Raw genomic sequence first — 13,960 nt, forward strand, 5'->3', positions numbered from 1 at the left:
GCTCGACCCTAGTATGACCGCAGATAGAGTTGTTTGGAAGACAAAGACCCGTGTAGCCGACCCCTTGTAGGGGAATGTTCATTGGGATGCTGCTTTGACTACTACTTCGACTTTTTCGCTTTCCTATTTTCCATTCTTCTTCCTTTTACTTTTTTTCACTTCCTTCTACTTTCTTTTACTTCTCTTATCTCTTCTACTATCTTAGCCTCTATAGGATCCATGTAGCTGACCCCATTTAGTTGGGATAAGGTTATGGTTGTTATTTGTTTGTTATTCATTGCTACTCTACTTCAGTTGATTCGCTCACAGTCCTCAATCCTGTAAATAACTCCATTGCTGGAGGGATTGCCACCTACATTTCATCTCTGCATCTCTGCAAGATTTAAAGGTGCTCAATCTCTCCTTCAATAGCCTGAAATATGACATTTGACTTTGGGTTTTACCCTTAAGGGTATTATAGGAAGTTCACCCTATGGTAAGGGTAATTTTGTCATTATAAAAGAACTAAAAACAACTTAACTACACAGACCTAACGGAGTAGACTAAGTTGAAATAAAAACATAAAGTAAGGGCAGTTTGTGATATTTTCTCAAAGTTTGGCATGTCTGTGATATATTTTGGATACTTACAGGGGGTGTCCGTGAAATTTTCCCATCATTGAATGATATTTCAGCTGAAAAATAATATAGATATCAATACATATAAATATTTATGCAACTGAACTATTTGGTCGAGAACCTCTTCCCTCAAACCCTACTAAAACTCATGTAGTAAACTTGTTAAATCGTTCTTTTCCTCTCCATGATAGCTTAGTGATGCCCCCTCTCACCCCCAACCCCCCCCCCCCAAAAAAAAAAAAAAAAAAAAGAGAAGGTCAAATAGAGACACTCATCCTTTCCTCAAACTTCCCTAATGGAATGAGAAGTCAAATCTCCAATATTTAGGAGCTGTGTACATAGGCAGAGGAAGGCATGCAAAGATATACCCAAGGCAGCTGAGATAATGGTTGAACTGTAATCATTGCTGAAGCAATCATATTCGCTCTAAGAGCGTTTAGAGAATCCCGACAACCCATTCGACCATTGACTTCACATTGACATAACAAACAATGGAGCATAAGAAGGAAATGTAACCTTTGATTAATCAGATTTTGGAGTCTTGAATATTGGAAGGGAAAGTTAAGATTATCACAAAAGAGAAGATTTGCTTCAATAACTTCTTTAAGTTCCACAAGCATAATATTCCGGGCTGATTTTGTGTCTCCATTTTTGGAAAGTTGTTCATTCTGCAGCTGTTCACTCTGCCTGCAGATCCAATACGACAAGATGAAAATGAAAAATGTAGCAGGATCACACAATGCACCACAATAATTCACTGAGGACCAAGTAATAAGTTACCAGAAGTGAGATTACAAACAATAGGGGAAATAAGAGGCTTCTGCAACTGTTCATTCTGCCTGCAAATCCAATACGACAAGGTGAAAATGAAAAAATGCAGCAGGATCACACAATGCACCACAATAATTCACTGAGGACCAAGTAATAAGTACCAGAGCTGAGATTACAAACAATAGGGGAAATAAGAGGCAAAGACTCACCTATCAAGGGCTTCCAAATACTTTCAAAGAAAATTTTCATTGAGTATCAATTGTCCTAAACCTTAGTGACCCCACAAGTATTTGTCAACTTCATCCCATTCTCCAGCCTGGACTTGTTTATCAAAACGCTTCATATTGAAGAATAAATCGGGTTCTTATTCCAACCTAAACAATAGCAATTAAAAAAAGTTCAAATACAAGGCCATCCAAAGTAAAAAACAGAGCAGGTACAAATAAACTGAAGCAGCTAAGTCATTTTCTTAAACTCAAAGCACCTTAAGAAGAAATTAACTTGAGGATAGTTTTTCCCTACTCAAGGAAAACATGGTTCCCGGCATCCTAACCACTTCAGTGCAAAGATTTGATATCAAGCTAACAAAGAAAAACAGGGAGAACAACCTGAATTAACCAAAAGACAGAAACCATTTATCCCCTCTTAACACCAAAGCTACAATATCAATTTCTTATTTTTCACTTCAACAAAAAGCATTTTTTTCTGAAAGCAGAGTAATGCTACCTATATTACTACAACCCTTTCAACAGATAAAAGTGAAATATATCACAAAACCCTAAACCCACATTCTAACAATATAATAAAGGAGCAATCACTTCATCTCGCAATCTCAACCATAGTACACTGTCTTTTTCTTGTACCTTCTACAATAGAAAGAGGGTAGAAGGATTCATTGTTCGCCTTCAATGTTAAACTCAACAAGGAGAATGTTGATCCATTTAGTGCAGCATGCTTGTATATCGAGTAATTTTGAATAGAAAGACAATATTTCTGTAGAACAATGAAATTTTTTTGGGCGAGGAAAGAATGGAAAATTACTTACCTTGAGAAGAGAGACAGTGTGAGACGTGAAAAAAGAGGGGTGTGTTGTATAAAAAGGGGGTAGAAAAAGGGAAGACAAATACATTGTACGGATGATCCAGTTACCTAATAGAATAAGTTTCCCATCTAAGAATGATTAGAGATTTTGAGAGAGAGAGAGAAAGAAGGAATCATAGGAGGATGCGAGCGAAGAGGGAGAGAGAGAATGAGGAACCGAATAGATTCTAGTGGTGAAAAAAATTTTGAGAGGGAGGAGAGATAGGTGGGAATGAGAAGAGGGAGAGATGTGAGAGAGAGAGGGATTGGGGAGGGAAAGTGGGGAGAGAATGCAACATGAGAGAGATAAGAGGGAAAGAGTCTGAGAAAGAGAAGGAAAGTAGGGAGACAGTGGGGAGAGAGATGGGAAGGGAAAAAGTTTGAGAAACAAAAAAAAGGAAAGTGAAGAGAGAGAGGAGACGAAGTATAGGGGAGGGACGTGAGAAAGAGGACACTAAAGGTATTTTGTGACAGGGAGATAGGAAGGTTGAAGGGTATTTAGATTTGTATAAAAAGTGGAGGGTATTTTTGTTTGTCAAGTGCCACAAAGAGGAAGCACAAAAATGCGCATGCAAAAAGAGAAAGGAACTAAATTACTGATATTAATATACTCTGACTTATTTTGAGTGGGGTGTCTCAAGCCCATCTGATACAAGAATCAAATCAATATCAAGTTCTCAAATTACAGTTGGGGAGAGAGAGAGAGAGACAGATGGGGTTTAATAGTTAGCAGTTTGCAACAAGTGCAGCATAGAAGTCAGTATATGAACCCAAAAATCAGAATTCATTCCAGAAATACCACTAATATTATCAGCAACATTGTCAGAAATTACTTGAATGCATATATGAATAAAAAATGAGAGACAATGGTGGCTAGGTCGAGCCTCAAGTAAGCAAAAAGACTAACAAAAGACTGGGTGACATACATTTCTTACTGCTGAATTTCTCGGGTCATCCTTGGGAACATTCCTCTCAACTATGCCAATAAGATCATACTGTCATTAGCTGCCTTTGTATGGATACCTCCACCAGTTTTACCAAAGAGGGCTTGCACCTCAGTGACATAGAGGCATACGAGGATATCTCTAACCTTGATATTAGTTTTCAAGGCCACATTGTCCACATTATCTTTACCAACAATGTTCAAAAGGAAGAGGGGGTTAGAGGAAGGATCTAATAGAGAGACATTCCCAGGTTCTTCGGACTTAGAGATCATAGAATTATAGAATGTTGTAAGGAATTTCAAGATCAGATCTTCCAAGAGCTTTCTATTCAAATAAAAAAGTAGACCCTTCATAAGCATTCATTGACTTCAAATGCCCAGCTTGAACTGATTCATTTGCTCAAAAGAAAAGTAGAAGAAAACATGAACCTGCATTGTGAACAAAAGAGAGAACCAGAAAAGGAAGAAGAGAATATACTGACCAACAGCAGAAACAATTTTTTTCTTCTTAATATTTCCGCCAACTCCAAAAGCCAGATCCAATGCTCCTGCTTTTGACATCTTGTGATGCTCGAACACAAAAAGGCCTGAAAACACTTCAACGGTAAGAAACAAATAATATTGTTTCTCATTTGAGCAAAACTGACTCAAAAAGAGGTCAAATATGAAAAAAAATATTTCAAGGATTGAAAAACACCGCAAAGTCTAGAATAATGTTGCTTATTCTCAAGGACAGGAGCAAAGCAAGCAAGAGAAAAGAGATAGATTTTAAGAAATGACACTAAATAGATGAGACATGAGAGCTTACATGTAGAAGAGAAACTAAAAAGTACCCAAAAGATATGAGGATGAGTCCTTCAGAGTGGAGGAAAAATATAATAATCAAGAACAAAATGGGAAGAGAAAGAAATCACAACTTAGTTGCTACTACTGCTACAATCAATGCTATATAGAAAGTGTAAATATGCAATACAGCAATACGTGAATATTTCACTGAGGTGCTAGCCCTTTTTGGTAGAACTGGGAAAGATACAGAGGCAGCTAATGACAGTGTTGATCAAGAACAAATTCGCAGATACACTTGGGAAGAGAAAAAAAAGAAGATTAAAATTAAGTTGGCTAATACCCATAATAATCAAGAACAAATTGACATACACAATTGGCACAAGTAAAATCCCAGTATCTTCAACAGTGACATAAGTTCATGTTTACGCATAAACTCATTCCGTTTTCCATTGCCCTGTTATGGCAGATTTCAATGGTCGTAGTTTTAAAATTTGGTCAAAAGGATTTAAAAAAAAAAAAGAACAGTAAAGAAATAAACTTTCCCATTCAGTGTAAATTTCTTGAAGCGTACCTATAAAGGTAATAAAAAAAGCACGTATGCAACCAAATTCTTTTATGGTTCATAGCATCTCACTCCTTTGGGTTTCTCCCCTGCAAAATTCAAAACGGCAGAACTTGAAATCTAGTCAAAATAAAAATCAATAAATAAATCAAACCTATGATGTAACCAACTATGTTACCTTTCTTTAATATCTTCCGAGAAGGGATTGAGTAATAAGAGGAGAGACACCCCAGCAAGAGGAGGGAGAAAGAGTGAAACTAAAGAGGGAGTAAGAGAGACATGGATAAGTGAATGAGAGAGAGTGTAGCAGAACATTCAATACAGGTCAATACAATATGAATCCCTATTGTGCAGACATGGTTTTCCCCAAATGTGAACATGGGCCAACATGTTAAGAGATACCAAATTTGGATGCTAGATAGCCAAAGAATCAGTCTATAAAATCCCCAATGCTAAAAAACTTGATAGAACAAGATGCATGTTGCATATCAAACTAAGTACCCATCATACAAGGTAAAGAATACTAAACCCTAAATCCTCAATATTGGGGCATAGCGATAGGTGATCTCTATACCCCTTTCATGTCACTTCTCCCTTTAGAACTCCATTCTGTAGAACTCTAAGGGACACTCTGTAATACAAAAGCACTCACGAAACGGCTCTAGATGTTTAGTCTTGAAATTACAAAATTGGGGAAACAGGTAATGGGTGATATGTTTCAAAAGAGATTCCAGAGTGGTACCTCCTCTTTTAGAGGTGTTTTGATATCTTGGGGAAACAGAACAACATGTTTTTTCAGAATAATTTCTCTGAGTCACAGGTAGTCAGAGTCATTGACAAAATCAAGGTTGTTTCAAACATCATGGCAGTGGATGTATTAAATAAAGACATTTCAACTATTCAGATGTATTTTTCTGGATTAGAGACATTTGATTTTCTAAAGAATGGTGAGAAATAGGGTGATCCATGATGGGTTTCTCCCCATTGGCGAAATAGTAAAGCTGAACTCTATTCTAAGATATAGTTTAGTTATAGGTGGCATTTTAGATTTCAATATTCCCATGATTCAAGGGTATTTCCTTAGTAGATTAGGATATAGTTTAGTTATAGGTGGCATTTTAGATTCCAATACTAATGGGCAAACTTTCATGTTTCATAGACGTTAATACATCATTATAACGAATGATTTAAGGATGCCCCTAAAACCCAATCAGAACCTCAGTTCAAACCCATCTACATGCTCAACCCGTAAATCAGAAACTTCCAAACGTGAGCGCGACAAGAAAAGGGAATCCATGGACGGACTGGTTGGATTGGTCATAAGAGAAACATTCATCACAATTATGAAATTCCCGCAAATGGCTTCAGTAATTGATTGAGTACCAAACCATATCAAAGCAAACTTTAATAACCTCTGGAATCGTACCTGACTTCTGAAGTAGAACTGTAGGGGAGAAAGTTAGAGAGAGGGATGGGGAAGGAGAGATAACAGTGGGAGATTGCAGCCGTGAAGCAGTGGCGACGAAAATTACAACCCACACATGCACAGATCATGTTGCGCTGATGGTGAAAGCCTGAAAGAAATCAAGTCTATCTTTGGCTTTCAAGATTTCTTGAGAGATCGGTCGGTTTGGGAGTTGCAGCGGCGATAACAAGAACCCTAAAGATGACGGTCACAGAGAGGAGCCCTGACTGAGGTGGGATTTCGAGCAGCGGAACAACCGTTGGCAAATCTGTCGAACGTTGCGGTTGAAGGATTGCAGCGGAGTGTTTGGCATCGTTCTAGACTTCTAATTGAGAGAAAGAGCGAGGGGGAAAAGGTCGTAACATTTGATTTGGGACAACAGGGATTGTGTTTAATTAGTTTTTTTTTTTTTTTTTTTGGGTAGAAACAAAATCTACTGAAAGGAACGGATTACACTCATGGTCTCTGAAGTATAGTCAATAGAGACACAGGGATCGGAGTTGGGCCAAACTATCCTATCTGTTAGGGATAGGGCCCTTCTAGCAAGGGTAGCAAGGGAATTTGCAACAATATTGATATCCCTTGAAATAAAATGAAAAGAAACATCGTCAAAATAGGAGACCAAGTGTTTAATATCAGTGATTATTGAACGAATAATCACCGGCAGTTCCTTAGAGGCTTCACGTAAGCAGTTGATAACTTCCTGGTTGTCGCTTTCCATTACAATGGAATAGGTGCCTTCAGATAACGCTTTAAGCAGTCCTTCTCTTATAGCCATGGCCTCCCCTACAATGATATCCGTGAACTTAAGTGGGTTAGACACAGCGAAGAGAGAGGCACCCAGGTGGTTGCGAATAGCAAATCCCACACCGCTACGTTTCGTTTTAGAATCTAATGAGGCATCACAGTTGAGTTTAAATAAGCCCGGCCTCGGAGGAGTCCAAATCGAAGAAGTAGGAGAGACAACTGGAGCTTTCGGGGGATGTTTAGGAGTTGTAGTTGCAGAAAAATACTTAGCATGTGAGCGATGTGCTGCCGCTATGACTTCCAAAGGCAAACTTCTCTTATTTGTGAATAATAACTCATTTCGAGCACACCATAAATGCCAACATACAAAAGAACATAAGGATATGGCCTCTCGTCCCCGTGCCTTGCCCAAAGAGAGAAACGACGACCAACCTGCAATCCATTGGGAGAGTTGCAAATTGGCAGGAATGCGTTGAGGGAGGTTACAGCCGAACCACACAGCACGAGCGAAAGAACAATGGAGAAGAATATGCTCATTCGTCTCCTCCTCTTCACCACATCTCGGGCATTGCTTGTTAACTGGGATCTTCCTATGGTGAAATGCTGAGGCAGAAGCAATGCCATCACCACATGCCCTCCATAGAAAGTGCTTGATCTTCGGTAGTGTAGCGCTGTTCCAAATTGATTTTCATACTGTGGGAGGAACTTCCCTCCATCGAGGCAAACCAGTAGATGATGATTGGTTTTGTTCTTTCTCCACCCATTGATTACATAAAATGTGATAGGCGCTTTCGACAGAGAAAATACCTATTCTCGATGCTCCCCATAGTTGATGATCAGCTAAAGGAAAGAAGCCTAAGTTGATCTGTAGGATTGCATCCTTATCTGTCGGATGGAAGTGCAAGTCAAGTAGGTCACGTTTCCAGCTTCTGCTTTCTTCATCAATGAGATCAGCAACCGTGACTAGTTGGCAATTGTTAATAGGAGGGTATTGAAGCTTGAAGTCGGGTAGGGATGGGACCCATCTGTCAGACCATATGTTCACCCTTTCTCCATTACCAATGTGCCACAAAAGGCTTGCCTCTAGGACTTTGCGCCCTTCCATAATGCTCCTCCAAGCCCAGGATGGGTTAGAACCCATGTTGGCCTGTAAAAAAATCCTTGTGAGGATAGTAGATAGCCTTGATGAATTGAGCCCACATGGAATCCGGTTCGCTCCATAAACGCCATGCAATCTTTGCTAATTAGGCCTTATTATGAAGTTTAGGATCTCTAAACCCCAAACCTGCTTTCTCCTTTGATTGGCACAAACGTAACCAAGAGATCCAGTGTATCTTCCACTTATCTGAATCATCGCTCCAAAAGAAGTCTGACGCTGCTTTCCTTAAGCGGTTATGGTGAGAACTTGGTAATTTGAAATGTGAGCAAACATAGTTTGCAAGTGAAAATGCCATTGACTTGAGCATCGTCTCCTTTCCCGCAAAGGATAACAACTGTTGCTTCCAACTACTAAAACGCTTCCTTGCTTTATTGGAGATGTCCTTAAACAGTGAAGCTTTTGAAAATCCAAACTCTGTAGGAAGACCCAAGTATTTGGTTGGGCTCTTCCCGTAAGGAATCTTCAAAATGCGGGAGAACCATCGCTGGAAACGAAGAGGGGTGTTTGGGCTGAATGACATAGATGATTTTTTTAAATTTATTGACTGGCCACTTGCCCTGCAATAAACCTCTAGACAATCCTTGACTTGGAAGACCTCTGTTAGACGCATCTCAGAAAAAAGCAAACAATCATCAGTGAAAAGAAGGTGTGAGACTGGAGATGTGCGGTTACATACTCGAATACCCTTGAGAAGGCCAGCTATCTCAACAGTAGCAATGATACTGCTTAGAGCTTGAGAACATAAAATAAAGAGGGCTGGAGACAAAGGGTCCCCTTGGCGAATGCCCCTTGTAGGGTAAACCGTGCCTCTAATACCACCATTGATAACAAATTTGTAAGATACTGATGTCAGGCTACACATTGCCATCTTTACCCAATGGGAAGAGAAGCCAAATCTGAGAAGCATCTACTCGAGGAAACTCCACTCTACTCTATCATAAGCTTTCTTCATGTCGAGCTTCATCGCCATGAATCGTTGATTACCCCTCTTCTTGTGATTGATGTAATTGATAATTTCGTGAGCCACAAAAACATTGTCAGAGATCAAACGGTGGGGTATAAAAGTCGACTGCACTGGTGAGATTAAATCCTGCAAAACCACCTTTAAACGATTGGCCATCACCTTGGTAATAACCTTCACCACCACAGGACACAAGCTGATTGGTCTGTATTGCTCTGCATACTCAGGATTAGGAATTTTTGGAACAAGACATAGTAGAGTTTCATTACATTGTGAAGGTAAATGAGCAATAATGAAAAAGTTGCGAACAAAAGTAAAGAGATCTTCTTGTGTAAAATCCCAGTACTTCTGAAAGAAAGCAGGAGGGAGTCCATCAGGTCCTGGTGCCTTTAGTGGTGCCATCGCAAATAGAGTTGCTTGTATTTCATCCTTGGTGGGGATTGCACAAAGCATACGATTCATGTCCTCTGTGATCCGAGGTTGAATAGAGAGAAGGGTCTGGTGTAACGCCTCTTGATCAAGTCCTTCAGACAGGAAGATATTGTTATAGTAAGAGAGTATCTCCCTCTAAATCTCGTCTTCTGAGAGAGTTCATCCTCCGCCTTGAGTTTTAAGGCGTAGAATTCTATTGTTGTTGCGCCGTTGGATGGTTGTCATGTGGAAAAACTTAGTATTGCGATCTCCTTGTTGAAGCCAATCAATGCAAGATTTCTGCCTCCACAATTCTTCTTCTCTTTCAAGTTCTTCATTTAACAGCTTTGTAATTTCATCTTCCCTTTGCTGAGTGGTGGAGGAGATAGGTCCTCCTTGCAGAGACTCTAGCTCTTGATGAAGCACCTTGATCTTTGTCTGGACATGGCCAAAGGACTCTCTGTTCCACCGCTGAAAAATTGGTTTGCAATTAGCCATCTTTTGGAACAACACAGGGAGGTGTGAGTTAGGTGGGGCTGAGGTCCATGCCGAGGTGGCAGTCTTTCTACAGTCAGGGTGATGAAACCACATAGATTGGAAACGAAAAGGTTTCTGACCTTTAAATTTCCCCCCATTCGAATCAATGACAATAGGATTGTGATCCGAATTTAGGCCAGGAAGTACAAATACAGCAGCATCTGTAAAAGTACTCCTCCAAGAAGGGTTTGATAGAGCGCGGTCAAGCCGAATCTTAATATTGGCTAACCCTTTCCTTCTATTTGTCCATGTAAACAGAGGACCATGGAATTGGAGATCAAGGAAACCACAGGAATCTACCAACTGTCGAAATTGATCTATGTCATGGGTGCAACTGCTATTACCCCCTTGCTTCTCATGCCAAGATAAGAAACAGTTAAAATCTCCATAACATAGCCAGTTAGATGAGGCTCATCCTGTGCTTAGATGCTCAATCTGGTTCCATACTAAATGTCTATTAGCTTTGATCGGATCCCCTTACACTGCAATCTCAAAGAAAGTAACACCAGAGGGAAGGCTAACTTCTAAATCAATTAGATGTTGATCAGCAGATAAAATATTAATATGTGTTTGATCCTGCCATAAAAGTGCTAGCCTGCCTGAAGCTCCCAAGGCATCAACTGAGAAGCTGTATTGCATTCGTAATCTCCTTCGAATAGCATCAATTTTATTTTTCTGGCACTTGGTCTCAATAAAAAATAAAATATCCGGCTTTTCATTTCGGGTGAGGTGCAAGAGAGATCGAATTGTCGAGGACCCCCCCAACCCACAACAGTTCCAGCTTATGATCTTCATGGTTTCCCGTGGAGCTGTGCATCCCCAGCTTCCACGGGTTGATACTCTAAAAAATGGACCGTAGCGGACGAGGTTGGTGACATGAACTGGTGTGAGTCGTCTTCAATCTCCAGATGAGGGCGCTTCTGCTTATCTCTTGGGGTAGGCTTTGTGGTATGGTTTTCTGGGTTACCCGAGTTGGGTAGTACGGATGGGACATGGGTCTCGGACGCATCCATGAAAGCAACTTGGTCAGATGGAGGTTGTTGTGGTACAAATGCAGAGTATGGAGAGGAGTTGGGCTGGTTAAGGGAGGTAGGAAGTGATTGGGTGGTTAGAGAAATTACCGAAAGGTGGGGGAGAAGTGCACCAAGGAGATTTGGAATTTCTGGGTGGTTTAGCAGGGGATTGGATAAGAGGGAGGGAGGTAGGTTGTGGTCCATGAAAAGTGGATGAGTTGATAAGGAAGTGGCCAAAATAGGTGGAGAAAGAACATCAGAAGTTGGTGTCATGGTTGGGTGGTTAAGCCGGTTTTGGTTAGCGAGGATATAAGGCTGTGAATTTGGATAGTGGGGTGGCGTAAGGGATGAGTAGGACTGAGAGGATGATGGAAGTGTTCCCAAAGTTTGGTTTTGTGGGGAGTGGTCAGCTGGATTGTGTGGTAAGTTGGTGATGTAATGGTCACCATGCGACCCTTCAGGTGCACTACCTCCTTCTCTAGCGCTGACTCGATAGGTTTCACCAGTGTTCCACGTACCAGATGCCACCAAAGTTTTACTACTATGTGAGCAAGGACCCCTTAAGTTATGTGGTGTTGTGTTAGGTCTGTGAACTTTGGTGGAGGGAAAGGGAAGGGAAATTGATTGCATAGCTTCTAATTGTCACTGGTCTGGAGCGGATGCTCGTAAGTCTGACCCAAAGCGAAAAGTAGGGAAGTCGGAGTAGGTGGAGGCTTTTTGACAACCATGGTTGTGACAGTGTGAGATTTCTGCATCGAACAATGCAACACAGCGCTTCACTTCATGATCGAGCATGCCACAATAGTAGCAGAAATTAGGCAAACTGGGAGGCAACCTCCAAGCTAAAGAGTTCTTGAGGAACTGAGTGAAACTGGATCCAAAAATCTGTATGTTGGAAGGACCAATGTTCAGTATTACTCCATCGTTCAAGAATGATAAGGTTCCCCCCTACCGACCAGGGACCTTCTTCAAGGACATTTGAAATATCCAGAGGGTGTTGGAATTGGAATAGGAATCGGTTATCCTGCAATGATACCACCTCAACAGGAAATCGCAAATTCCAAGCATTCAACAGTGCTTCACTTACCGCTTGTCTGCAATAGAGTTTACAAAATACCACCTGACCTACCAAACTATTCTGCCATTTAGTTGAAAGATGCTCTTCAAGATCATCATCAAGAACTAAGGGTTCCTCCTCTGAGTCGTCAAGGTGCTCCTGTTGGGAGGCAGGGTCTACTTGTGGGAGATTGGTAGTGGGGTAGGGGTGGGGGTTCGGACGAGTAGAGTGGGTGAGGGAGATGGGAGAAATCAGGGGTTGACTGATCTGGGGATTGTCGTCCATAGGGGAATGTGATGGCCAAAGGTTATGATAGAGGTAGATAGGTAATAAGGAAGAGGGGAGAAAGAGTGACTTAACGGTTATTAACAAATTGCAACAGAAATTTATTGCACATAAAACAAACTTTTTAGGGTTTGAGGAAAATCAGGGCAAATACCCTCTCTAGCACGTGGAACCTTGAATCATGCGCCAGAGTGCTCTGTTTCTCAAACTCAAAATAGTCACTTCTCACTCATTATCTCTCCGTGATTCTTGTCAATTTGTGATTGAGCTATGGAGAGTCCACCACCATGTGTTTAGTTAGTTAAGGGGTGCGATTGTTGAAAAGAGTCAATATTTCCAAACTGGGGGTAATAATTGTGTGGAGTTGCATCATTTCATACAAAGAGATAAACTTTTGAGATGGGTCACGGGTATTTTTGAAACTTTTGACATGAATGAAGGGCATTTTTGTCACTTGAAAATTTTGACAAAAATATATGGGCAAAGTACACATACCCCTTATAATGCACCCAATATTCCTCGTACCCCCTAAGCTTCTGATAAGTCCACGTACCCCCCCCTCAATATTCCACATACCACTCCTACTTTACCCCCTAATGCCACTTAAGTCCAAACCAAGTGTTAAAGTACCTTTTCTTCTATCTTTTCTAAAATTTGAAAAGACCTAATTATCCTAGCCTATTTGCTAAAATCTGAAAAAACCAAAATACCCTCTTCTTTTCCAAATCATCATCTTCTTTTACCATGTAGATACCCACCACCATCACCACCACCCACCACCCCCCACCTCCCTTTCTTCTTAAGTTTCTCAGTGAACATTACGATTCTTTTTCTCTCTCTCTCTCTCTTGACTTTTCCTTCTCCACATTTCTCTATATCTTTCACTCAGAAATTTGGGCGCTTGGAGTTATCACCTTAAATTTGGAAAAAAAGGATTGATGGACCAAGTCGACTTTCGAACTCCAAAATCAAATTGAAATTGGAAAAAGGAAGAAGAACAGTCAAGGACCCACTTTTCTGCTTTTCTGATTTGTTATTTTCAACGTATGGGGCCGTTTCAGTTCTTTATTCCTGAATTTCTAAAAAATTAAAGATAAAATTTACGAGGAAACCATGGCTGATTGGGTTCACCGTTCCTTTTCATTTCTGTGGGGGTCAGGAGAAAAGTAACACGAACTAAAATAGAAAAAATCATCAGATTTGACTTATTATAGGCATTCAGATCTTTTTTTTTTTTTTAAGTTTCTTATTAAGTTATGAACTCATCCAATCAGATTGCTTTCTCGTTTTCACAGATAAAATGCATTTATCCTGTTAAATTCTGGGTTACAAAAAGACCATAAAGTGTTTTAATTCTTTATTTTTAAAATTTTGTGAATGAATGTCGTTTTCTGGCTCAAAAATCCGTTCTTTACTACACATTCTAAGTGGGTTTGATTCATCTTCAAGTACACACCCTGAATCTCCGTCACTTCTTAGAAAGAAAGGCATTTCTTGAATCTTGCTTAAAGCAGCTGAAATCTTGGAGTTCTCTACAAGGTTACATTTTTAAGGTTTTTTTGTTTT

Source organism: Telopea speciosissima, chromosome 6 (genome assembly GCF_018873765.1).
Source record: "Telopea speciosissima isolate NSW1024214 ecotype Mountain lineage chromosome 6, Tspe_v1, whole genome shotgun sequence".
Lineage (NCBI taxonomy): Eukaryota > Viridiplantae > Streptophyta > Magnoliopsida > Proteales > Proteaceae > Telopea > Telopea speciosissima.